This window comes from Ovis canadensis, chromosome 3, assembly GCF_042477335.2.
Source record: "Ovis canadensis isolate MfBH-ARS-UI-01 breed Bighorn chromosome 3, ARS-UI_OviCan_v2, whole genome shotgun sequence".
NCBI lineage: Eukaryota > Metazoa > Chordata > Mammalia > Artiodactyla > Bovidae > Ovis > Ovis canadensis.
In genome coordinates this window covers 134,360,383-134,387,902 of record NC_091247.1, presented here as the reverse complement: position 1 = coordinate 134,387,902, position 27,520 = coordinate 134,360,383, and the positions used below count along the sequence as shown (strand labels likewise).

Below are 27,520 nucleotides of genomic sequence, written 5' to 3'. Positions count from 1 at the left end.
TTTGCCATACATCAACATGAATCCACCACGGGTGTACACGTGTTCCCCATCCTGAACCCCCCTCCCTCCTCCCTCCCTTTACCATCCCTCTGGGTCATCCCAGTGCACCAGCCCCAAGCATCCTGTATCCTGCATCAAACCTGGACTGGCGATTCTTTTCTTATATGATATTATACATGTTTCAATGCCATTCTCCCAAATCAGCCCATCCTCTCCCTCTCCCACAGAGTCCAAAAGACTGTTCTATACATCTGCATCTGATTCACATTTTTGTATGGTAGAAACCAACACAACATTGTAAAGCAATTATCTTCCAATTAAAAAAATTTTTTTTAATAATTATAACACCCGAAAGGTATTAGAGTGGTGGATGCCCTAGGTTCTCAGTGGAGATCTACCCATGTTAGCTGTGTGATTTTTAAAGAAATTACTTAGCCTTTCTATCTTAATTTTGTTACCTATACCAGAGATGATGTGCTAATAGCATCTAATAAGGTTATAAAAGAAGTAAATAAGTTAGTGCCTATCACATAGTAAGTACCATATACATCTTTGTTAAAGTAGAGATAACAATGGCATAGTAGGTATTTGACACAATGCATTTGTCAAAGTCATACAAATTTATGGCACAAAGAGTAAAATTTATGAACCACTCATTACATGATAGGTACTTTCTACTCATTAACTTCATAACTCCAAAATAACAGGTACCAGAATAAGATGCCACTTATAATGAATCAACCAAAACTAAGGTCTTAAGTTTCATAATGAGGAGTAAAACCCTTTTGAAAAACAAAACTAAAATTATGAAATTAACTTTATTAAAATGCACTTTTAAAAAATGCATAGTATGCATGTATATTCATATGGGAGTTCTTTGAATAAACAAGTAACAAATCAACTTGGGTTTGTTTTAGCATCGTTTTTGCAACCAAAATGTATGATGTCATGAAATGGCATCGTAAAAGCTTGGTCTTCAAGAGGATATTTTTACAAAAACAATTTATGACTTGCTTAATTTTCCCAATATTTCCCTTGTCTTCTGATGTTCAAGTCATTCTCTTCTGAAGAAACTGTCCTGTCCCCATCCTTGTCCCTCATGAAATCCAACTTAGATCACCTCACTTATTCTTTTTCTGCCTTTGACTTCCAGGGCGTTTTTTTTCCCTCCCTGCTTCTCTGATTAACTTCATTTCATTATGTTGGGTATTATAGTTAGTTGTTTAAATGCCTTTCCTTTTCCAGAAAATGATATTAAGAACTGCAACAATGTCTAGGCAAGCTTTACGTTCTCTACAGCACCTAGAGCAGTGCCTTGTGTTCAGCCAGCCTCAGTTTCCCCCTTTATAGACTAGAGGAGGGTCTTCCCTGGCGGCCCAGTGGCTGAGACTGTGCTCCAGTGCAGGGGGCCCAGGCTTCATGCCTGGCTCCGGGAACTGGATTCCGCGTGCTGCAACTAGCAGTCTGTACACCTCAGCTAAAGATCCCTCATGCTACCACGGAGATCAAAAATGCCATGTGCCACAACCAAGACCCAGAGCAGCCAAGTAACATTAAAAAAAAAAAAAAAAAATAGAGGAGAGTAACAAAACCTGAAATTCCTTCTTCGCAGATTATTGTGAGAGCTGGTGAGACTGTCCTGTCCCCCAGGCGGGGCCAGGAGACCACTGGCACTTTCCCTAATTTTCCCTGAGAATGTCAATCCCTCTGCTTCATAAGCCATGGCAGGGAGAGTTTAGAACTTTCTCTTTTCCCAGTAGAGCAGGTTTAGTCAATACATTTCAACCTGCATGCTCATTCCAATATCCTGACCTCTGACCTCTGAGGTACAGCACCGAGAACAATTCTAGGACCAAGGGGAGAGACTGCCATGATGAGATAGAAATGTCTGCCATGACTTTAGGATTGGGAACTGATGGTGCGTGATCTGTAATCTCAAAACATTGCCACCAGCGGTTACTCAGGCCCTGAGCACGTATGCTACTTCTCACATCAGGGAGAAGAATTGATTTCCTCGCCCCTTGAATCTGGGCTCACCTTGTAACTTGCTTTGACTGACTTTGGAAATAGTGATATGGGACTTCAGAAGCTAAGCCTTGAAAGAGATGAACAGTTTTTGCTTCCTCTCTTTTAGAAGCCAGATGCCGTCTAAGAAGTCTGACTAACCTGAGGCCACCATGTTATAAGGAAGCCCAAGATAGCCCTGGGGCGAGAGAGGGGCCATGCTGAAGATCACTGAGGTGCCTGTCATGTGAGTGAAGCGTTATTGGACCTTCGGGCCCATTGAATGCAGCTGAATGACTCTAGGTGACACTCTGTGGGACTGAAGAGCCAGCCAGATGTGCCTTGCCCGGATTTCTGCCCCACAGAGTTACCAAAAAATGGCAAAGAATCTGTCTGCAATGCAGGAGACCCAGGTTCCATCCCTGGGTTGGGAAGATCCCCTGGAGCAAGGAATGGCATCCACTCTATTATTCTTGCCTGGAGAATTCCATGGACAGAAAAGCCTGGTGGGCTACAGTCCATGGAAGCAAAAAAGTCAAGACACTACTGAGCAACTAACACTTTTTTTTTTCACTTTTAAGTTATTTACATATTGGGATGGTTTATTGCATATCAGTAGGTAAATGAAATGCCGTAGTTTGGACCAGAGTTTTACCATTTCTAAATTAAAGGGTACTGGTTAGCTCCCAGACCCCTAATCCAGGTAATCTAATTCAATTGCTTAGACACTGGTATATTTTAAACCTCTCCATCAGACTCTCATGTAGAATTAGAGTTCAGAATCACTGGTCCAGGTATTGTAAGTGGATACCCTGAATTAGAAAGTCAAACTGAGCTGAAACAGAGGGGTAAAATTCAGAAGCCATGAACATCTAGGATTAGCTAGATAAACAAAATAAAACAAAAACTCCTTAGTCATTGACAACAAGCCTCATTATGTTGGGGAAGCTGCAAAGGTACAAACTGAGAAGAACACAGCAATTAGAGATAAAGGAGGAAAGAGAAAGATAAAAGAACATTCCTCTTTTTTTTCTGAACAAATATAATTTTTCTATTTTTTTTCTATCTCATTTTTTTTCTGTGTCTGTACTAAATGAAACTTACCTGGAGTTGGGTGACAAAAGTCTGCATTGCATTCCCGTTAATGTCATCTTAAGCTAAGTTTGCAGTGTGTTCAGGGGTCCTCTAGGTCCTTATCCTCAAACTCAGGCCCAGTATCACCTGAATTGCAACAAAATTAGCCACACAAGCAAGATATATAGATGAGAGACAGACAGATATATTTTTTGCCAAGATTTTCAGGATTTCATATCACATTGTCAACTGAGACTTGTATAGCAAAAAGGTTTGAGAGTTTTTGGTGAAAACACGAGAGGAAGGAGCTTAAGGCCCTCCGATGTGTGGAGTGCTATTAGGTATATTTGAATTACACTGGCAAGTCATTAAGGAAGTACGTATGCCAGACCACACCATCAATTTCGAGATATTGACTCTAACAGAGATGTCAATATTCTGGTCACATCAGCAGAGTTTAACCTCAACTAATGTCTACTGACATATGACACTTTGCCTGCCCTTTAAACCATTTATATCTTTGCTTTAGGCCAAATGCATTCTGTCCCTATTGATAGATAATTAGCAAGTACTTGAATCTAAAACTGTAAACATAGAAGAAAGAAGGAAAGCAAGAAAAGAAAGTGCTGTTTGCATTGGAGGCCTGTCTGCCTTTGAAGCTTCCTATTTCAGAAGCTGAAATAAGAGTCTCCCGTGGTTTTGATTATAACCGTTGCTATGTGTCCTCCAGCTTTCCAGGGCACCTCTTGTAAGACCACGTGTCCATTGGCTGAATAGCGCTGATTAGTGAATGAATATGACAGAGGAAAGCCTAGAGGTCTTTCAGCCCCCGGCCACTTTCCAGGAGGGGAAGAACATGCTCTGGGCCAGGCACATTCAGTCTTTGGATGTGTTAATATGAAATACTTTCATCGCTCCAATTTCCACTCATGTGGATTTTTCCTGGCTCCAGCTCAGTGACCTGATTCTCTCATTTTCCCCCCTCTGAGAACATACTTTTTCTTAAGTTATTTTTTCTCTGAAATCCACACCACCTCTCCTCCCTTCCCTTTTGATTTCTTATTCAGCCTGGAAACTACCTCACCAGTTGTAATTAGCCTCAATACTGGAGGAAGGAGGGGAGGGCTCTCCATGGGAAATAGCTGAAATAAAGCAAGATTCCTTCTTCTAAGATTCAAGAAGAGAAATGCAGACCTATGGAAGCTGATTAAACTGCTCTTTGCTTTTTTTATCTATTGTAAAGCACCAAACTCTGATGAGGGCCTATTGTCTCTGTTACTTTATAACATTAAATGATCCACACCACCCATTCTTAACTTGCTAGGAAAGATATACCTTCTAAAATACTTTTCTGGACAAAGTAAAGAGCAGAAATGTACAATTCTCAAGTGAAAACAGCTTTCTGTTTTTTTTCTATCTGTCTTTCCTGTGTGTCTATTCTAAATGAAGCTTGCCTAGAGTTTGGTGACAAAGCTCTTCATTTAATTCCCACTAATGTCATCTGGCACTAATTTTGCAGTGTGTTCGTGGGCCCATTCCGTTCAGTTCAGTCACTCAGTCGTGTCCGACTCTTTGCGACCCTATGAATTGCAGCACGCCAGGCCTCCCTGTCCATCACCAACTCCTGCAGTTCACTCAGACTCACGTCCAGCGACGCAGTGATGCCATCCAGCCATCTCATCCTCAGTTGTCCCCTTCTCCTCCTGCCCCCAATCCCTCCCGGCATCAGAGTCTTTTCCAATGAGTCAACTCTTCTCATGAGTTGCCCAAAGTACTGGAGTTTCAGCTTTAGCATCATTCCTTCCAAAGAAATCCCAGGGCTCATCTCCTTCAGAATGGACTGGTTGGATCTCCTTGCAGTCCAAGGGACTCTCAAGAGTCTTCTCCAACACCACATTTCAAAAGCATCAATTTTTCGGCGCTCAGCCTTCTTCACAGTCCAACTATCACATCCATACATGACCACTGGAAAACCCATAGCTTTGACTAGACGGACCTTAGTCAGCAAAGTAATGTCTCTGCTTTTGAATATACTGTCTAAGTTGGTCATAATTTTCCTTCCAAGGAGTAAGTGTCTTTTAATTTCATGGCTGCAATCACCATCTGCAGTGATTTTGGAGCCCAACAAAATAAAATCTGACACTGTTTCCACTGTTTCCCCATCTATTTCCCATGAAGTTATGGGACTGGATGCCATGATCTTCCTTTTCTGAATGTTGAGCTTTAGGCCAAGTATTTTACTCTCCACTTTCACTTTCATCAAGAGGCTTTTGAGTTCCTCTTCACTTTCTGCCATAAGGGTGGTGTCATCTGCATATCTGAGGTTATTGATATGTCTCCCGGCAATCTTGATTCCAGCCTGTGCTTCTTCCAGTCCAGCATTTCTCATAATGTACTCTGCATAGAAGTTAAATAAGCAGGATGACAATATACAGCCTTGACGTACTCCTTTTCCTATTTGAAACCAGTCTGTTGTTCCATGTCCAATTCTAACTGTTGCTTCCTGACCTGCATACAGATTTCTCAAGAGGCAGGTCAGGTGGTCTGGTATTCCCATCTCTCTCAGGATTTTCCACAGTTTGTTGTGATCCACACAGTCAAAGGCTTTGGCATAGTCAATAAAGCAGAAACAGATGTTTTTCTGTAAAAAAATTATCTTTCCTATGTTTTCACAAGTCAGTTTGTCATATTTTAAAAATCATAATAGCTATGATTTCTGCATGCTGTGCTCTGTTCAGCTTTGAACTACTTTTTCTCGAACAGTCACCCCAATAACTGTGAAAGTAGTTATCAATATCCCCATTTTACAGATGAAGGTCTGAAGCTTAGAGCTAAGTATATAATAATTTGCCAAAGGGGCACAGTTAGTGTCAGACCTGAGTTTCAAACCCAGGACTCTTTAGCTCCAAACCTTTATACTAACCACTACGTTCAACTGCCTTTCAAATACCTGCATGACCAGCTTGAAAATTGTTGAAGAAGAAGAGAAAAATAATTTTCATTGTAAGAATAGGAAAGAAAGTAAAAGAAATGAAAAAGTTCCCTGTTTGAGCATAGTAGGAGGGTAATAGTAGGGAGAACGAAGGAGTGGCTGTTTAAACCCAGAATAGGGCAGGGCAGAAACACTTTGGTTTACACAAAGCTGATTTAATACAAGAAAGCATGTTATCTAGGTACCCAGTTTCCAAGAATAGTTACCGGCAATGCCTGTAAAACTGTGTTGAAAAACCGGTTGCTGAATTTGATGCTAACTCCACCTAACTCTAATAAACAAAAAAATCACTGAACTGAAGTATAATCTCCTTTATCAATTGGTAGTCTTTAGAGAAGATATTGTCTTCTCCCTCTTAATAAAGAAAGCATAAGATTATAGTCTACTAGCATAAAATTTCATACACTTTCTCTTGACCCTTTAATAAGGATAAAAACAAGAAATGTAAAGATAGAGGCCTACTTCATCATGTTTACGCATTCCCCACTGCATGCTAAGACCATCATATTTTATTCTTTTATATATATTTCAAATTCTATTATATTCTATAATATCTGTATAATTATTAGATACTGATTTTAAACATCTCTGGTGATTTGTATTAGTTTATCTAAATTGATGATGACAATAATGGGCACTGGCTATTATTGCATTATTGTCAGGTACTCTCTTTAGTCAGACATGACTGAAGCGACTTAGCACATGACTCTCTTTAGATCAAGGACTCCTGGTTGAACAGCCCATTACACTGACACCAAGAGTACCAGGAACTTGCTCCCTGAAGTGCATACGGTAATTATTTTGAGTGTTCAAAAGACATTTATGGTTGCAACCTCCTGGCTTTATCATTGATTTAGCTCCTGCTATTTTCCAGAGCTGAGTTTCCAGAGCACCTAGAGCTGAGAGTTAGCTAGCTGGCTGGAACAGAATCCCTAAGAGGTACGTGAATGAAATCACGGGAGACCATGGTTACTGATCAAGGGACACACAGAAACCTAAGGGAAACGTAATTTTGTTTTACTTTTGAGGTTCATGTCAAGAAGATCTTTCACTTTGTGACCAGGGCACTGAGACTTTTTTTTTTTTTTTCAATTACCTGTAGCTTAAGGGGTTTTCATGCTGCATTAAGTATCTGTGGTGTTTAAATAGCATTATAGCCTATTAAATCCACAACCCAGAAAATAAGGAGCTAGATAGACACAAAAGAGTAATTCGTAAGAACAGTTTTTTATAAAGTTATTTCTCTATAAAATAGAAAAAAGAAAGCCTTTATGTAAAGTCGGAATTTGGGTCTTTGAGCCATTGATAAGTGGAATATAAAGGGGAAATTTTTTCAACTGTTTCTACCTAATTTCCTCTGTCACATGTTTTTGGCTTCTTATAGCAAATGTGTCTGTGGCATTACATATTCAAAGCATTCGTAATCGTTGCCTTAGAATTCATGACTTCTTACTTTCCATGCTGAAGTTTGACCACACCTGTGTACCTAGGGTGCAGTGAGAAACCTTCTCATTGTGATAAAAATAGCTTCAACCAGGGGCTGCTCTAATTTTGCTTGGCTTTGGTCTTATGAAATGACTCACTTAACACTTTTTAAAACTTCTCCCCACATATTGAATAAATAAAATGTAACTGAATCACTAATTTGTAGTAACTAACTGTACTAACTAGCTCTCACTTGGAAATATAAAGATTGCAAAATTTTATGCTCTAAAATGAATCTATTTTTTTTAATGGGCCCTTGGAAAGTCACCATTTGACTTCTGGACACAGTGTTTCAGATTCCAGTGTTAATTTTATTAAGCAGTATAATCAGAAAGTCACTTGAATCATCATGTAATAATTTGTGCTTCTGGACCTTAATAGTTGTTATGGCTCTAAGAACTCAATGTTCAGATAATTATTCCAACAAAAAGAGAAATAACAAACTCAGTGTTATTCAGACCCCAAAGTAACTCACTTTAGTGATTCTTATTTTTTTTAAATGTAATCTTAAAGAGAGAAAATAAGGAACTAGGCATTTTTGGAGACTTCCTACAACAATGGTGAGTTGGTAACTTTGAAAATTTGAAAGGAGGTAAGAGACATTTTACTTACTCTTACAAGTACATAAACTTTACAGGAAGAGGATAAAGCTCCTAATTTCTATAGATCTTCACTCTACTCTTTAACAAAATTGAATTAGTTGAGGGATCTCACCATACACTACAGAGAATAATTTATGTATAATGTAAACACAAAAATAGTAAAGAATATTCAGGGAATAAACCCAAATATCTACAGTGTCACAACACCATGTATAATATACAGCATCCATCACCTTTCCTTTTAAAAACCCATTTATTAGTGTTACTTTTTCTGGTCTAAATGGCATGCTTGCATGATCAGTCGCTTCAGTCATGTCCAACTCTTTGTGACCCCATGGACTGTAGCCCACTAGGCTCCTCTCCATGGGATTCTCCAGGCAAGAATACTGGAGTGGGTTGCTGTGCCCTCCTATAGGGGATCTTCCCGACCTAGGGATCGAACCCACATCTCCTGAATCTCCTGCATTGCACGTGGATTCTTTACCCACTCAGCAACCAGGAAAGTCCAGTCTAAATGGGTCTCATATTCATCTATATGAAAGCTTTCTTAGATTACAGTTTCACATTCTTTTGACAAATAGTTAATGAGTACCTCTTGCTGGGTTGTGTAGAGGATGATGAACATGGCTCAGCATTCAGATTGCTCACTGAGTAGTTGCAGAGATAGAAATATAAGCTAATAATTGTAACTGTGAAAAAATGTTATGAGAGAATGCAGTGTTATGGGGTCCCAGGATAAGGAAGGTACTATTTGGGCCTCTCCCATTCTCTGTTGACTCGCTCCTCACAAGCTTTCATACTCACCAGGCCTCACACTGTTCTTATCCAGGACAACAGTGACTCCCACATTGCTGAATCTGGGTCGTGTCTTAGTCTTCATCTTGCTCAATATGTCAGTGATATTTCACACAGTTGCTCATTTCCTCCTTATTGGAAGGCTTTCTTCACTTGGCTCCTGGGAGGCCACTCTTGCTTCACTTCCTGTCTCACGGTCACTGCTTTTAAGTCCTCTGTGCTGACTCTTCTTTATCTTCCCAAACTTTGAACATGGTGTACTTCAGAACTCCGTCCTTGAACTGTTCTTTTCTCCCTTTTCTCTAAGTGTTCCTACCTCATTTCAGGGCTTTAAATATCATCTACTTCAGATAACTCCCCAATACCCACCCCTACCATGATGTTCCCATTGAATTCCAAAGCAGTTATGTCCTATAACAGGCTACCTGAAATTTCCACTTACAGGTTTAGCAGGTATCTTGCACATAACATAATTTTTTTAAAATCTTGATTATTCCCACCCAATCTGTTCCTTCTATAGTCTTTGCCATCTCGATAAATGGAAACTTCATCCTTCCAGTTCCTCAGGTCAAAAGTTCTTGGCATCATCCCTGACTATTTCCTTCACATTTTACCTTGCAGCTTAAAATATATGCAAAACCTAAAAACTCTTAACACGTCCCCTCTTGTCACCCTGGGAAACTTATGTCACCTGGATTATTGTAAAATGCTCTTATCAGGTCTTTCTGCTTTTATTCTGGCCTCCCTGTACTCTATCCTACACGTGGCTATGGGAGAGATCTTGTTAAAATACAAGGCAGATTATTGCAGTCTTCCGGTCTCTACCCTTCAGTGGATTCTAGCCTTATTCTAAATGAAAATTATAATCCTTTCCATGGCCCCACGAGGCCCTACAAAATTTTGCCCATCGCCGCCTCTCTGAGCTCATCCCCCCCTCATTCACCTCACTCCAATCACACTGGCCTCCTATCACTTCCTCTAAGACACCAAGAAGGCTCTGCCTTGAGCCCTGTACTTGCTATTCCCTCTGCCTGAAATGCTTTTCCTACCACTACCCCACCCCCCTTCTATATCCACATTAACTGAATTCATGCTTTATTTTCATCTCTGCTCTCATGTTACTTCATCCGAGTGGCCTTCCTCAACCACTATTTAAAATAACATCCTCAGGACTTACCGGGTGGTCCAGTGGCTAAGACTCCACACTCCCAGTGCAGCGGGCCCAGGTTCAATCCGTGGTCAGGGAACTGGATCTCACATGCCACAGCTAAAGATCCCACATACTGCAACTAAGACCCAGCACAGCCAAATAAATAAATATTAAAAAAATAAATTAACGTACTCACTCACCTACCCGCCCTTATTTTTCTTTATCCTGGTTCCACCTGGCGTGAATGCTGTTGTTTGCTACTTGTTTATTGTTCGTTTGCTTCCACTAGAATTTAACGTCTATCACTGTTGAAAATGTCTGTTTTTTCACGGTTGCATCTCTAGATCTTAGAACAGTCTCTGGCATCTAATAATCTTGCAATAAAGAAGGAATTTTGATGAATTAACATATTGGAGCTGAGATAAAAGGACAAAGGATCCCAGGCAGAAGAACCAGCACCTACAAAGGAATAAGTTGGGTCTATTTAAAACAAAAGTGAGCAAACTGACAGCTTGGGGACCAAATCGAGCCTGCCACCTGTATTTGTCAGTAAAGTTTTGTTGAGGACATCCCTGGTGGTTCAGGGGTTAAGGATCCACCTGCCAATGCGGCGGACATGGGTTCAAGCCCTGGTCCAGGAAGATTCTGTGTGCCACAGGGCAACTAAGCCCATGTGCCACAAATCCTGAGCTCGCGCTCTAGAGGATGTGCTCTGCAGCAGGAGAAATCACCGCAGCAAGAGGCCCACGCACCACAACTAGAGAAAGCCCTCAAGCAGCAGCAAGACCCAGCACAGCCATAGATAAATAGGTGTATTTTAAAGAGTTTTTGAAATATAGCCAGACTCATCCATTTACATTACTCCTTACAAATGATTTTGTTCTACAATAGCAGAGTTGAATAATTATGAAAGAGACCATAGAGCCCAAAACCTTGAAATATTTACTCTATGACTCTTCACAGAAAATGGTTGCCAGTCATCAGTCTAAAGGGTAAGAATGTATGGCGGACATGGTGGGAAGATGGACGAGTCCATGAGGACAAGCCGGAAGGGGTTTACATGAGTTTGGGTGTCACATATAGGTCAAGAGAGAGTGAGATAATGGGTGCTTTTAGGCAAGGGAGTGGCTCAGACGGTAAAGAATCCACCTGCAATGCAGGAGACCTGGGTGTGAACCCTGGGTCGGGAAGATGCCCTGGAGAAGGGAATGGCTACCCACTCCAGTATTCTTGCCTGAAGAATCCCATGGACAGAGGAGACTGGCGGGCTACAGTCCATGGGGTTGCAAAGAGTCAGACACGACTGAGTGACTGACGTTTACTTACTTACTTGAGGCAAGGGAGTCCCTGAAAGGCAGGAACTCTGTCTGATAAAATCTGTGCATTAAAGACTGCTTGCAATTTAAACCTGTTGACCCAGTGGCAGCTGCTGCCAGGACTCCTGCCTTAACGTCATTGCCATGTCTGGGATTAGCTCTTGACGCAGGAACCAAAAAGTGGTGAAAATCCGTGTGCTTCCCCCACCCTCCTACACTTGATGCTTGTTTGGAAATGATCTATCTCTTGGGGTAAGTCTAGTGCAGACGGCTCCAGCAGAATCCATTATCGCCTCTAGATAACTGGCCTGGGCTGATCTCCAGAGTCCCAGACACATGAGGATAGTTCTTTAGGGTCATAAGAGACTTATGTCTCCTCAAACTTGTTGGTCCTGCTTTAGGAAGCTTCTGGAATTTGAGAAACTGTGGAATCATTTCTATAGAGGGTGACAAACAAAGCTTTAAATTTTCAGTGGTTTGACAGCTCATCAGACCTTTTCCAAGCTCTCTAAACCATGTGGATCAGTCAGACTGTGCCTCTAGGTGAGGTCAAAAGATTGCTGATCCATTTTGCTTTTACTCAGATTGGATTTCACAATAAAGCAGCCTCTCCCCTGCTGTCTTTGGCTCTTATGATTTTAGCTCCAGCCAGACCCTAATTGAGGGCAAGAGTAAATTTTAGGAAAAAAGAATTAAATATGTTCTGAATTTCACAGAACAAAGTGGAGCTCTGGCTTGTGGTGGAGCTTGTGAGTGGATGCCCTTCCTCCCCTCTTCCCTCTGAGAATGCAGTGGTGAAATCAGGTCTGCTCCAGTGAAACTGTGGCATTTGGCTTTAATTTGATAGATCCCAATGTGCCTACTTTGGTAGGAGACTCGATTCTGTTCTGACTTTTTTTTTTTTTTTTTTTTTGGTCCATCCCTCAAAGTGTGCCTAAGCAGGGAAAGCCAAGTTTCCACTTGTATACACTGATCATTCAATTAGAAGTGTATAGCCCTTACAATAGCTAATGGTGTTGTCTTTTAAAATAGCTGGCTTGTCTTTAGAAATTCAAAGCATGGATTATCTGAAAATTGATAGGTTATCATTTGAAGGAGGAGGTGGAAAGTGCCAAATAGACACCAGTCTAGCCCTAAGCAAAAGAAACAGAACTTTGATTTCTACTGTAGCCTTTCATGCAAAGATGGGCTCGATAAAGGACAGAAATGGTATGGACCTAACAGAAGCAGAAGATATTAAGAAGAGGTGGCAAGAATACACAGAAGAACTGTACAAAAAAGATCCTCATGACCCGGATAATCATGATAGTGTGATCACTCATCTAGAGCCAGACATCAAAGCATCATTACAAACAAAGCTAGTGGAGGTGATGGAATTCCAGTTGAGCTATTTGAAATCCTGAAAGATGATGCTATGAAAGTGCTGCACTCAATATGCCAGCAAATTTGGAAAACTCAGCAGTGGCCACAGGATTGGAAAAGGTCAGTTTTCATTCCAATCCCAAAGAAAGGCAATGCAAAAGAATGCTCAAACTACCGCACAATTGCACTCAGCTCACATGCTAGTAAAGTAATGCTCAAAATTCTCCAAGCCAGGCTTCAGCAATATGTGAACTGTGAACTTCCTGATGTTCAAGCTGGTTTTAGAAAAGGCAGAGGAACCAGAGAGCAAATTGCCAACATCTGCTGGATCATGGAAAAAGCAAGAGAGTTCCAGAAAAACATCAATTTCTGCTTTGTTGACTATGCCAAAGCATTTGATTGTGTGGATCACACTAAACTGTGGAAAATTCTGAAAGAGATGGGAATACCAGACCACCTGACCTACCTCTTGAGAAATGTGTATGCAGGTCAGGAAGCAACAGTTAAAACTGGACATGGAGCAACAGACTGGTTCCAAATAGGAAAAGGAGTATATCAAGGCTGTATATTGTCACCCTGCTTATTTAACTTCTATGCAGAGTGCATCATGAGAAACGCTGGACTGGAAGAAACACAAGCTGGAATCAAGATTGCCGGGAGACATATCAATAACCTCAGATATGCAGATGACACCACCCTTATGGCAGAAAGTGAAGAGGAACTCAAAAGCCTCTTGATGAAAGCGAAAGTGGAGAGTGAAAAACTTGGCTTGAAGTTCAACATTCAGAAAACGAAGATCATGGCATCTGGTCTCATCACTTCATGGGAAATAGATGGGGAAACAGTGGCTGACTTTATTTTGGGGGGCTCCAAAATCACTGCAGATGGTGACTGCAGCCATGAAATTAAAAGACGCTTACTCCTTGGAAGAAAAGTTATGACCAACCTAGATAGCATATTCAAAAGCAGAGACATTACTTTGCCGACTAAGGTCTGTCTAGTTAAGGCTATGGTTTTTCCTGTGGTCATGTATGGATGTGAGAGTTGGACTGTGAAGAAGGCTGAGCGCCAAAGAATTGATGCTTTTGAACTGTGGTGTTGGAGAAGACTCTTGAGAGTCCCTTGGACTGCAAGGAGATCTAACCAGTCCATTCTGAAGGAGATCAACCCTGGGATTTCCTTGGAAGGAATGATGCTAAAGCTGAAGCTCCAGTACTTTGGCCACCTCATGCGAAGAGTTGACTCACTGGAAAGACTCTGATGCTGGGAGGGATTGGGGGCAGGAGGAGAAGGGGATGACTGAGGATGAGATGGCTGGATGGCATCACAGACTTGATGGACGTGAGTCTGAGTGAACTCCGGGAGTTGGTGATGGACAGGGAGGCCTGGCATGCTGCAATTCATGGGGTCACAAAGAGTCGGACACGACTGAGCGACTGAACTGGACTGTAGCCTTTGGAGCCCACCCTTCCTTTTGGCTTTACAGTAGATCACAACCTTTTTTTTGGGGGGGGGTAGTGGTATTAATTTAATATTTCAATTTCCAGGAAGGAGCCAGATCAAGCTTTCTAGGCATGATCCACCTGGGATGTGCTGAATTAGTTGCAGGCTTCATTTTGTAGGAGTCGGTATCAATGGATGGGGTGCTAGCTCAGCCCTTTGAAAGTAACAGACAGAGGTGGCTCCAATAATTACATTAAGACCGTGGATGTACACTTGCCTTGGGGATTTGGAGTTGGGCTTAATCAAATCTGGATTTGCCATTTCACAGCCCACATGAAGGATTTCTACAAAGGAACATCAGAGCATTGCCAGCTATGCTCTTGCTCGGACTTAGTGCCTCCTCCTGGGTAATCGAGCAGGCCTTGTGCTAATCTTCTTCATGTTTTGGCCGCATCTTTGCCCTGCTGCACAGCACTCAGAGCTTCTTCAGGCCATAGTTTCGTTCCATCTATGAAAAAGTGTTTATTTAGTGTCTATCACGTCCTGGGGCCCTGGGTGAGGATAGGTGCAATAGTAAACAAGACTAACTTGTACTCTGAGTTGCATTCATAAACACGACAGAGAGTAGGAGCTACAGAAGCTCCACCTGTGGCAGAAGAGCAATCAACTCTTTTTAGTCATTCATCACCAACCATGTCCTTAATAGACGATGCCTGCCCTTGCAGAGTTTAAAGTCAAGTCCAAGTGGTTCGCAGCTTAAGTCACCTAAGCAGCCCTGGGCAGGCCTATTTCAAATGGAAACGAGCCTTCTGCATTTCTCAGAGGCAGATATTTTTATTTATTTGATTACGGCCATTCTGGATCTTTGTTGTTGTGGTTTGTGGCTTTGTTGCTTGGCCTTTTCTCAAGCAGGGGCAATTCTTCCTTGTTTTGCATGGGTGTCTCACTGAGATGGGTTCTCTGGTTGTGCATCACGGGCTTCAGTAGTTGCAGCTCCTGGGCTCTGGAGCACAGGCTCAATTAATTGCTCCGAGGCGTGTGGGAACTTCCCATATTAGGGATCAAACCCGTGTCTCCTGCGTTGGCATGCAGATTATTTTACCACTGAGCCACCAGGGAAGCCTCAGAGGCAAATATTTTTGAGGCACTTGTTCTTCAGGCCATACATAGAAAAATACTGATAGAAGAGATGTAAAAAAAAAAAAACAAAAAAAAAACAATGTGAAAATAGAGTAGTAAATGCTGCATCTGTCACAGTGGAGGCTACAAGATGGGAGAGCACAGCCCTGGTTGGTAGGGAGGCCAGAGAAGGCTTCGAAGATGAAGATCTAGGTCTTACAGCATGACGGAGGGGCTTATCAGGCAGACGATGCCACAGGTGGGGACAGGTGGGAGCAAGAGAGGATTCCAGGTAGAGAGGAGAGCAGGTGAAGCATACCAAGGTGGAGAGGGTAGACCCTTTTAGGTGCTTTGTGAGCACAGAACTGGCAGGGAGAGTGAGGGACTGTGGTGCCAGAAAGTAGGCTGGAGGCAGGTCATGCAAGATCTTGAAAGCCAGTGTTAGGTTGAGAAACCGTGAGTGAGAAACAGTTCTGTTATAGGGAAATAACATGATCAAATTTGCATATCAGACAGAGTAGTCAGGGGGCAGTGTGGTGTTGGATGGGGAACAATGTAGGAGACGGGGAGCAGTTAGGCGCTCTCCTGAAGGAAATCAGTCCTGAATATTCACTGGAACTACTGAGGCTGAAGCTGAAGCTCCAGTACTTTGAGCACCTGATGCGAAGAGCCAACTCAACGGAAAAGACCCCGATGCTGGGAAAGATTGAAGGCAGGAGGAGGAGGGGACGACAGAGGATGAGATGGCTGGATGGCATCACCGACTCAATGGACTTAATGGACATAAGTTTGAGCAAACTCCAGGAGATAGTGAAGGACAGGGAAGCCCGGTGTACTGCAGTCCAAGGGGTCTCAAAGAGTAGGACATGACTTAGTGACTCAACAACAATGTGAGTGTAAAAACAATAGGGCTGTTGTCAGGACATACACACAAAGTATTCTTTGGCAGTAAAGACATATATGTAAAGAAGCAACCCACCAGCCACAGGAAGAGCAGGAATCACAGAGGAGCCGACTGCCAGAACCTTCCCTTGGGAGCTGTGCTGTTAGCATTAGGCAGGCACTGTCCTGGTACCTGCTCACCTTTCTCTCCTGTCACTGGCTTCCTCTGTGTGGTATCTGGCTCAGACCTTCTTCTGACTCCTCATTTTTGCTAGTTTAGGAGTAAAGGGGAAAGATGCAGATTGAACACAGTGACAGATAGGGTGACTGTAGGAGGATCCTTGGAATCTCCCCAAGTTGCCCCTTCGCTTAGCAGGTGGCTTTGACAAAGCCTTTCACACACCAGTGATCCATTTGTTAGTGGACCCTGAATTCATTCATACAATGACAATCATTTGCTTTTTTTAATTATATTTTTTCCTAGTGGAAAAAACTATGTGTTGAATTAATGCCAAGTAATTGATTTTGTGAGCCACAGCTGCAAAGGCGCATGAAGATGCATAAATGTGGGTTTTTTTTTTTTTAATTTTTCTTGCAAGACGTTGCTAATTCAAAATGATTGGGAGAAAACAATTACTGGCATAAATATATTCTAAATTGTGAATCATTATAAAGCAGTCAGTTTTATTTTCAAGTGTAAGAATTTAAACTTAGTTCCTGTTACAATTACACCTTTGAGGGCCTCCTTAAATAAATTATTTAGAGTGATTCATAATGTACATATCAATTGCTTTTTATGTAAACAGATTTTCCACATTTTTAAATGGTATGTTATTTTGCACAACTTTAATATATTCTCCTTGCTAAAGGTGAACGCATCACTCATTTCTTTAGAAAAATCCACTGCCCCATGAAGTGAAAGATAAATTTAAAACTCTGACATACCACCAACAGTTACAGATTAAAAACCCGTCTCACTATCTAAGATGGAGAGGAGCATACTTAGGCAACCAAAGTTTGGAAATGTCAGAATAAGTAAGATATTTCTGCGTTAGCCACAGCAGCTTTCCAGAGGTCATTATCCTGGTCTCCAAGACTCTAGGTCAGCCTTGGATTCTGACTTCAAAAGCCTTCAGTTCTACAAACATCCAAAAGTCATGAAAAAGTCTTATTAGCCCATTGGCAGTGTTCCTTGTAAACAGCGACTTCCACTTCTTCCCACAAGGCTGGGCTAAGAGAACTTACTGCCCGAAGTAAATATATACCCGGCCTCCTCACCACACACAAGTTCCCATGAAAAACAAGCAAAAACAGGACCAACAGGAGAGGCAAACCCAGATAACTATCTATTCCCTGTGCTTCTTTGGTTCATACCTGATTTCGCTGAGGCTAGTGCTGATTTGCAAGCCTTGGAAGGAATGTGTTATGAAGGTTTTTGTCAATTAGAGGGAAGCCAAGCCTCCCTGTCTCTGCCGCTCCAGTGGAGCTGGTTGCCCTGTGGTTCTGGATATTCTTTGGACTTCCCTGGTGGTTCAGATGGTAAAGAATCCGCCTGCAATGCCAGAGACCTGTGATCAATGCCTAGGTAGAGAAGATCCCCTGGAGAAGGGCATGGCAACCCACTCCAGTACTCTTGCCTGGAGAATTCCATGGACAGAGGAGCCTGGAGGGCTACAGTCCATGAGGTCGCTAAGAGCTGGACACGACTGAACAACTAACGTCACTTCACTTTCTGGATATTCTTTACCTCTCTCTCCATGGTGGCCTCTGGGGTGGTGACCCACGTCTCTGTGCAGCTGACACGAGGCAGAGAGAAAGCATCTAATTATCTACAAGCAGAAGGTGTTTCAGTTCTCTTAAACAATCTCTGATAAGCTTCAAGTGAGGTCCCATCCTTGGCATGTGTATCAGTTTAAGGGACTCAGTCCACATCCTCCAGGACTTTAGAAACTTTGATCTTAGCACCTCTTGATAGGAATCTCTCAAGGCCTGTCTTGATTATTCTATTCTGTCTTCACAGGGTTCTCTCTTAATCCACTCCATCAATTTAACAGCCTTTTCTTAGATTTTGGAGCTCTGAACTGTTTCTTTTGAAAATTCAATTCAGGGAGCAACCTAGCATAACACGGCACTAGTGGTAAAGAACCACCTGCCAATGCAGGAGGCCTAAGAGCCATGGGTTTGATCCTTGGGTCGGGAAGATCCCCTGGAGGAAGCTACGGCAACCCACTCCAGAGTCGGACACAACCGAAGCGATTTAGCGTGCACACATGACCCTTGGCATTTGCAATTCACAGATCAAGCACAGGCTCTGCTACTGAATTGCTCTGAAATCTGGGATGAAGTGCTTAACTTTCTTGAGTTTGTCTTCTTATTAGTAAACCCAGAAGAGCAATAGCACACTCTTTATCAAGTTTTTATAAAGATGAAATTAACAGATGTACTAATACCTATTAGAGTATTTGGTCTGGAAATAATACGTACATAACTAGATGACTGAGTTCTCTTCTTTGCATGAATGTTTGATCAACTACAATCTACATATTTGGTAGGAATACAATCCTAGAATTTTTCTGACCCTGAATAAAGTGCATTCAACGCCATCTAACTGTAAAGTTATACATCCCACACATAGGACCACATGTTGCATCCCACATGTATTATTTATCATTTGTGCTATGCCTACCCTTGTCCAAGCACTGTGTTAGGCAGTGAAATATCAAAGAGGAACAAACCAAAGCCTTTACCCTTAGAAACCTTAGAGTGCCGCTCATTGTATGTCCACACACCCTGCTGTATTAGTCAGTGTTTAAATACTGTAACAAACAATCCCAGTGGCTCAGTGAACGTTTACTTCTTACCCACATTGTATTAGTTATTTACTGCTTGGCAGCAAATGACTCTAAAACGTAACAGTTCACAACAACAAACACATTAACTCTACTTCAGTTTATAAAAGGAGGAATTTTCTCATACAGTTTTTGAGATTTGAGACTCCAGGAGCAGCTTCACGGTGATGGTAGCTCAGCGTCTGTCACAACACCGTATTCAGACTATCTCCTGGAGTTGCCCTCATTTGAAGGATCATCTGGAGTTAGAATTCTTTTCCCAACTCACTCACCTGATTACTGGCAAGCCTCAACTCCTTGCTGTTTGGTAGAGGAGGTTTTCGTTCATTACTAAGTGGGCATCTTCACAGATGTAGCCCTTTGGTGTCCCCGAGATAGAATGAAAACAATCGAGAAATTGCCCAAGGCAGAAGTTACAGTCCTTCATAATCTGATCTCAGAAGTGGCACACCATCACTTCTGCCATACACTATTGGAGATGAATACACAAGGGTATGAATACCGGAAGATGCGGCCAGTGGGGCCTGGCTACCACACAATGAAGGTGTGTCCTAGTCGTTTGTGAGTCTCTGGTCAAGGGAGATGGACAGGCGCAGAGTTTGCTCCCCACGGTTTTATTCGAGGACCCCCACCTCCTTCCATTCTGAGGCTCCTCCTTATGCCCTTAGTGTTCTCCACCTGATCCTCTGCATCTTGCCAGGAGATCCAGATAAGGAATACACGCTAGTGTAAAGGTTGCACAGTAGATCCTAGTGGCCAGACTTGGACATTGTGTAAATCACGTTGGCCCACAGTCCTTCAGCCAGAAATCACCTAATTGCAGGGGAGACTGGGAAATGTGTTCTCTCTGTGACCCTGGGTTAAAGGAAATGGGATTTGGCAAATGCCTAGCCGGCACTCTGCCACACCCTTTATTTGAAAATAGATTATACATTTAAACAGCTTAATTTAAAAAAAAAAACCAGTCTGTTTAGTTTTAACACAAGGACAAAAAAATATGATTGCCTGCCACTCTGCGACAAAGCAGCTGATTGATTGCATATTTTCACCTTTTCAATGCATTGTAAACGCAGCCCCTCTTTAAGGGGCCTGAAAGCAGGTGGTGGAGAGCGGTTCCTCAACCATTAAGTTTGCTGCTTTTTCAGGAATACTATTAGGATGCTGGCAGAAACAAGTCTTGCCTTGTTTCCCAAGTGGGGAAAGAAGAAAGTCTTTGTTCCCAAGCAAATGAAAATACAAATCACAAGACTAAAATTATGGATGCAAAACAATATATTAAAATGTGGCTTGTGTGTGGTATTTGCATGCATTTTAATATGCATCTGTCATTCCCTTTGCTAAATTCAGTAGGCACTGAAAATATTAAGCAACTGAGTATACTTAATAATTAGAGGAATTGTTTTGAAATATATTTCAACCTGTTTATGTTCCTGTTGCCAAGCCTCTTGGTCTTTAATGGCTCTGAGATGTCAAATCAGATCATCTTATTGGTCAGATCACTGTGACCTAAGAACTACTCGCCGAAGTATTTTCCATAAACTGACGTGATAACACTCAGATAATCATTGGCACGGCGACTAAAATCAGTCCTACGGTAGAAAATTTTCATATCCAAATTTGAAAGCTGGAAAAGGCTGTAGAGAGCCTGGGGATTCGTTTATTCCCATTTCTCCTACTCATTCAGAGATCTGACCATATCGATTTTCAAAGAACTGATGAGACATTTAAGAGCACTTTTTCCAAAACCCCAATTTGCTGAGCCTTCTGCTCCAGTTATCTCTGCAGTTGACGTTGTCAGAATTGGTTTTCCCCTTTTCTGGGGTTCATTTACCTGGTTTCCTAAGTTGAGCAAACCCCAGAAAGAGAAATCACTTTTAGGGCCATAGCAAAAAATGAACCAAATTTCAACCACATGTAGAATCTTTGCTCTCTTGCACATCGAGGCTTCTGGGCTAGAAAAGAAGAATGTATTTCTCGAGAACCCAGCTCTAAGTCATAAACTTGAAATACATCAAGCTCTTTGTTGTTAATTGGCACTTACCTCACCTGAAGGCTTTTGCCAAGAAGAGCAGAGGGTTTTAATGGAAAGGAAGAAAGGAAAGAGCCTGGAGCTCTGGAAAACAGCCCCAGCCACATGTGATTTTTAGCTGATTTTTAGCGTCCTGGGGGCTTCCCACCCCCCAGGATGCTAGATCAACAAAGTAGCCTATGTGCTTTCTCAAACCCCCGGCTGTTTGTTTGGGGGGTAGTGCTCAGACTGGGGCATGAGTGATAACTGCTTCGTGTAATTACGAAGACAGCTCGAAAACTATGCCCCTCTTTGTTTCGGACTCCAGATGACGGCTGTCTAACCGCTGTTTGTGCCAGTTTTATTTCAAAGCGCTTTTCTTTCCATATTTCAAAGGTCAGTGTGTTTACTGGTGGCCAAAAAGAGCCTGTGTGTGAGAGAAAGAAACACATGTGGTTGAGGGGTAGGACTGGATGAGGGGTCAGAACTGGATTCCCATCCTAGACTGGCTTCTAGATCAGTGAGAGAACTGAAATTATTTGACCTTCACTTCTTCATTACCAGAGAAAGGAGAGGAAATAAAATGGTATCCGTGGTCTCTTCTAAGTGAAAAAAAATTTTTTTAATTCTGAAAGTCTGATTCAGGAAGAAAAAATGGAGATATTTCCAGTAAAGAAACATCATCAAATACATAGTCAAAAAAATGCTCATTTCATCTCTTCAAAATGGAAATATTTCTTCCTTCAAAGAAAGCAGGCTGGGGAGCGTGGCTACCCTTAGAAACCTTGAGATTGTTTTTGGTCAAGGAATATTAGCACAGGGAAATAAAGCAGATACCAAACACTTTCTCAGGAGTCTCCACTGGCTTTCTGACGTCATTACTTAGAACATTAAAGCTGAGCAGATAGAGATACCTGCCCTTTTATAAAATGTTAGTGCTTCTATTATGAATATTCGGAAACAGCATCAAATTTTAATTACATAAGCTCAATACCTATTTCAAATGTCCTTCATGATTCATTTTCTTCTAATCTCTGTTTTCCACATCCATCTTCCCTCAGTTTTCTATATATTGAGCTGCCGTCTATGGGGTCGCACAGAGTCGGACACGACTGAAGCGACTTAGCAGCAGCAGCAGCAGCAGCAGCAGGGAAAGGAGATGAATAAGCTTCAGAAATGGTAGAGAGCATGTATTCTGACAGTACGTTTGTCGTTGTTGCTGTTTAGTCACTAAATCGGGTCTGTCTCTTTTGCGCCCCATGGACTGTAGCCCTTGCCACCCCATGGACTGTGGCCCATCAGGCTCCTCTGTCCTTGGGATTTCCCAGGCAAGAATACTGTAGTGGGTTGCCATTTCCTTCTCCAGGGCATCTTCCCGACCCAGGAATCAAACCCTGTCTCCTGCATTGGCAGGCAGATTCCTTACCATCTGAGCCACCAGGGAAGCCCGACAGGACGTTTACCTGGGTCCAAATCCATCGTCATGTATTAGTTGTGTGATTCTTGCATAATTTACTTAACCTCTCTCCGCCTCAGTTTCCTTGCCTACTAATCCAAGTTCTCACTTCCTGGTGTTGTGAGGATGAAGGTGATTGATGCATGGAGTGGTGCCTGGCACTTAGCAGGCATTCACATATCAGCTAATCGTGAAAAACACTCCCCCTTTTGAAATGAATTCTGCACCTGGAAAAAAATCTTTTTTGTATCACCATTTCTCTTCTTGAATCAATCCACCTACACCTGTAGAAATAAAAAAGTAAATTTGCAAATGCCAAGGGAACAGTGCCCATGTTGTAAAAGGGAGGAAAAGTAAAATTGAAAAAAAAAAGAGCAAACAAAACATCTAAAGCCTAAGCTTCCAGTGAGTGTGAATTTCCACCTTCCTTTGAAGTGAGGGTACGCTTTACCTTGAGTTTGTACAAGACAAACCAAATTCTCACTACTTGACTTGGAAAAGGCATGGCACTTCTTGGCTATGACCCAAGAAGGAAGGAGAGGGGAAGGGAGGAAGCATGAAAAAAGAGGAACTACAGTGTATTGAAGACCTTGGCTAGGCTGTGCATTTTCATTGCATTTAATTCATTAGTTGAATATTATTACTTCCATTTTACAGTAAAAGAAAACAGGGTTTAGGAAAGTTAAGTGACTTTTCAAAGTCTATTTATATTCAGCCAGTCATTGATGTTGCTGGGATTTAGTGCTGGAGAAGACTCTTGAGAGTCCCTTGGACAGCAAGGAAATCAAACCAGTCAATCCTAAAGGACATCAACCCCGAATGTTCACTGGAAGGGAGGACTGGTGCTGAGGCTGAAGTTTCAATACTTTGGCCACCTGATGCAAAGAACTGACTCATTGGAAAAGACCCTGATGCTGGGTAAGATTGAAGTCAGGAGAAGGGGATGACACAGGATAAGATGGTTGGATGGCATCACCGACTCAATGGACATGCATTTGAGCAAATTTGGGGAGATGATGAAGGACAGGGAAGCTTGGCATGCTGCAGTCCATGGGGTTGCAGTCAGACATGACTTAGTGACTGAACTGAATTGAACTGAAACCCACTTGCAAGACCCCTGCTTTTGTGTCCTTTCTGTATGGCCTTCTTAGGAAGGATTCAGCTAGGACAGGGCTCGGAGGGGCCATCAGCAGTGTAGGGTGAACCGGTACTCCAGATGATCTCTTACCTATGCACAATATTAGCAGGAGGCTAATATTTCTATGCCCTCTCTACCTTATGACCAACTAGACAGCATATTAAAAAGCAGAGATGATACTTTGCCAACAAAGGTCCGTCTAGTCAAACTATGGTTTTTCTAGTAGTCATGTATGGATGTGAGAGTTGGATTATAAAGAAAGCTGAACACCAAAGAATTGATGCTTTTGAACTGTGGTATTGGAGAAGACTCTTGAAAGTCCCCTGGACTTCAAGGAGATCCAACCAGTCCATCCTAAAGAAAATCAGTCCTGAATATTCATTGGAAGGACTAATGCTGAAGCTGAAACTCCAATACTTTGGCCACCTGATGCAAAGAACTGACTCCCTGGAAAAGACCCTGTTGCTGGGAAAGATTGAAGGCGAGAGGATAAGGGGACAACAGAGGATGAGATGGTTGGATGGTATCCCTGATTCAATGGACATGAGCTTGAGTAAGCTCTGGGAGTTGTTGATGGACAGGGAAGCCTGGCATGCTGCAATCCATGGGTTCACAAAAAGTTGGGCATGACTAAGTGACTGAACTGAACTGAACTCTCTTTCAAATGAAGTAGACTCATGAGAGTCTTCACTGCGAGCCACATAATTTTAGGCCTCAAAGACAGGGGAAACTTTGGAGAGTAATACCGTTTCATCGCTAAAGCCAGAAATTCCTCTTCTGTCACAGCCTTTCCGACAGTAGTCCACACCTGCTTTTCAAGGTCTTCAGCATCTCTGCAGAGTAGAGATCAGGTGCTCATGGGAGCTGGTGCCATGTCTGCCACAGCAGAGCCACGAAGGGAGCTCCCTGCTTGTGGCTCAGGGGTGGCGATGTCCACGCAGCACAGAGGAGAGTCGCTGAGACACAGTGACGGCAGGCGGGTTAGCAGAAGACGACTCCCACATCAGCCCTGGGTCAGTCACCAGGGCAAGTCTCAGCTCTGGGAAGGCAGCCTGGATTGGGTCAGGGAAGTTTCCAGAAGAGAAGCGGCCAGCAATAGGAGTGACTCCAGTGGCAGCAGCAAACTTCAGCACAGATTGCTGGCCAGTATCCCTGGAGGGCAAGACACTGACATCAGCCTAGTTTCCAGTGGCAACAATGGCTCGAGCTGCCAGTGGAGGCTTCTCCCAGGCTCTCCGTAGGTGTAGGAGGTAACGCCACCACTTTTCCTTTCACAGATGTACTGTTGCATTTGGTAGTCAAGTTTGGTGCCACCTTAATGGGTTCCTCCTGCAAGGATTTTGGGACATTCTCCTCCTTCATTTGCAGGACATCAAAGACTTCAGACATTATAAACACTTCTGTTTAAGTTTCAAGGGGAACCCAGAACAATGCATTATGGACCCCTCTCTAGGTAGTAGTGGAAAGTGCAGAACTTTTTCATGAAGATGAAGAGAGCTTGGACACACAAATTTCCTTCCTGGTCATGACTTGACACCGCCCTACCCCATTTATTGCCTTAGACCAAGGATGGTCCTTGTTGATAAACATATAGCAAAGAAGCCTGGGGTGTTTTTTTTTTTTTTCATACCTAATGATTTCATTGAATTCAACCGGGTTTTCTAAACCTGTTTGTGTGTGTTTAGACATATGGCGTAAGTAATTTGTGAGCATTTACTGAGAAGCCTTATCCAAATTCCTTTTAAGAAAGATGCCAAGACCTCATTCTCAATTCTGTTACTGAAGCTGTGATTTTTCCATTTTAGAGTTGAGATACTAAAGCTAAACACGAATATGGATTTCACTTTCAATAAAATCACTGGCTGGTAAGACCCAAATTAAAGCAGAGCATTGGAAATCAAGCTGCCTTTTTCTATTAGAACTAACAAAAGCTGTTTCACTTTCCAAATCCAAAGTTCTAGATGCTAAAATCCTATTTGTTGGAAATGCTAGGCATTATTAAAAATGCAGATAGTTATCACAAGCTGGCATGTTTTCTTGTGGTTGCCAGGATGTTTTAACGACAAAGCTAAGGACAGGTGCACGTGATAATACATCAGCATTTTAATCAAAGAACAAAGAAAAGGGAGAAGATGTGAACGGCTTCAAAGCTTGCAGGAAAAATAAGGCTTCCTCTGGACACTTGGCTGTGACTCATTGTCAGGAAAAGGCTGTCTAAAACACATCTATTTCTTTATTATCTCTTCTTGAAGTGAAGTTTGACTTAAGTCAAACTCAGTCATGTCTGACTCTATGTGACCCCATGGACTGTAGCCTACTGGTCCTCTCTCCATGGACTTCTCCAGGCCAGAGTACTGGAGTGGGTAAGCTAGTCCCTTCTCCAGGGGATCTTCCCAACCCTGGTCTCCTGCAATGCAGGCCGATTCTTTACCATCTGAGCCACCAAGGAAGCCCGTGAATACTAGAGTGGGTAGACTATCCCTTTTCCAGGGGATCTCCCTGACCGAGGAATCAAACCAAGGTCTCCTGCATTACAGGTGGACTCTCTTCCAGCTGAGCTACCTGGGAAGCCCTATCTCTTCTCCTCTATTGATATTTCTCTTCTACCCATAGTTCTTCATCATAAAATAGCAACTATAATCATAATAATAACAACAACAAAACTTTGTTTGGCCTGGTGAGCCCTTTCGTCCGTATCTAAAAAAAACATATTTTTAACCTGGGCTCCATATTAACTTCTATATATATATTCTTTTAATGGTACTTTTCCCCCTGGAAATTAGGTTCATAGCTTTTGCAAACATGCAAAGTACTTGCATCCCTCCCAAAGAAGTTAAGACGAAAAAAAAAAAAAAAAGGCAAACACTGAAGAAATACAGGGTTCCCTTCTCTTAGTGCATCTCTCTTGTACTGCCAGTTGTTTCAGCTGGACTTTTGATAAAGTCAAATCGAAGTTAAATTTTCTGGTCAGAAAAGACGTGGTGCTGCTCATTACTTGGAGTATTGTAGAAAGATAGAATTGCGCAGATACCCTGCTAACCACTTCAGTTCAAATTTATCTTCCTTCCAAAAGCATTTCCACTTTAACAGGGTACCGCAACCTGCTCCTCTTGAGCACCATTGCTTGAGATCAAAGCTTCCTGGGAATCCTTCCTGATCTTTCTCTCTCTGTCTAATCACTTGTCAACCCTTTCAGGTCACCTTCAGAAGTCTCTTATGCACACCTCTTCCTTGTGTTGTTAAAAACCAGCGTAGTCTAACCTCAGTGATTTTTACCACTGACTAAACCTGAGGATTACATAGAAAGCTTTTTACTTTATACTGAAGCTTAGACCCTAGACCCAGAGTGTTCCATATGACTCCTTAGGGATAGCACCTGGGCATTTGAAATTTTTGAAAACTCCTTAAGGTGCAGCCAGTGCTGAGATCCATTTGCCTAACCTATCTTATTTGACTCTGTGCGTGCTCAGTTGCCTCCAACTCTTTGTGACCCCATGGACTATAGCCCGCCAGGCTTCTCTGTCCATGGAATTCTCCAGGCCAGAATTTTGGAATGGGTTGCCGTCTCTGGTCCAGGGATCTTATTTGACTACACACACACACACACACACACACACACACACACACACACACACGTGTGTTTTAACTATTCTAGCTATTTGACCTAGCTGGTGATCCTGTCCAATCTTGCTACTGTCTGTCTTACTACACATTACTTTCCTCTCCCCCAGATTAATCATCTCAGCATCTTAATTTCCTTATGATTTTTTAAAATGCTTTGATTTTAATTATTTATTTGGCTGCTTTGGATCTTAGTTGCAGCATGTGGAATCTTTTGATGTGGC

The 27,520-nt window shown here is 42.3% G+C and overlaps 1 long non-coding RNA gene across 1 annotated transcript in view; it reads left to right on the top strand.

Annotated features, from left to right (window-relative positions):
• The first annotated feature begins 2,175 nt into the window (after positions 1-2,175).
• Positions 2,176-27,520, top strand: part of LOC138437251 (uncharacterized) — a 29,013-nt gene continuing 3,668 nt past the window's right edge. The window contains exons 1-2 of the long non-coding RNA XR_011255842.1: positions 2,176-2,251; positions 6,945-7,009. This is a non-coding gene — a long non-coding RNA (uncharacterized lncRNA). The remainder of the gene's footprint in view (positions 2,252-6,944; positions 7,010-27,520) is intronic.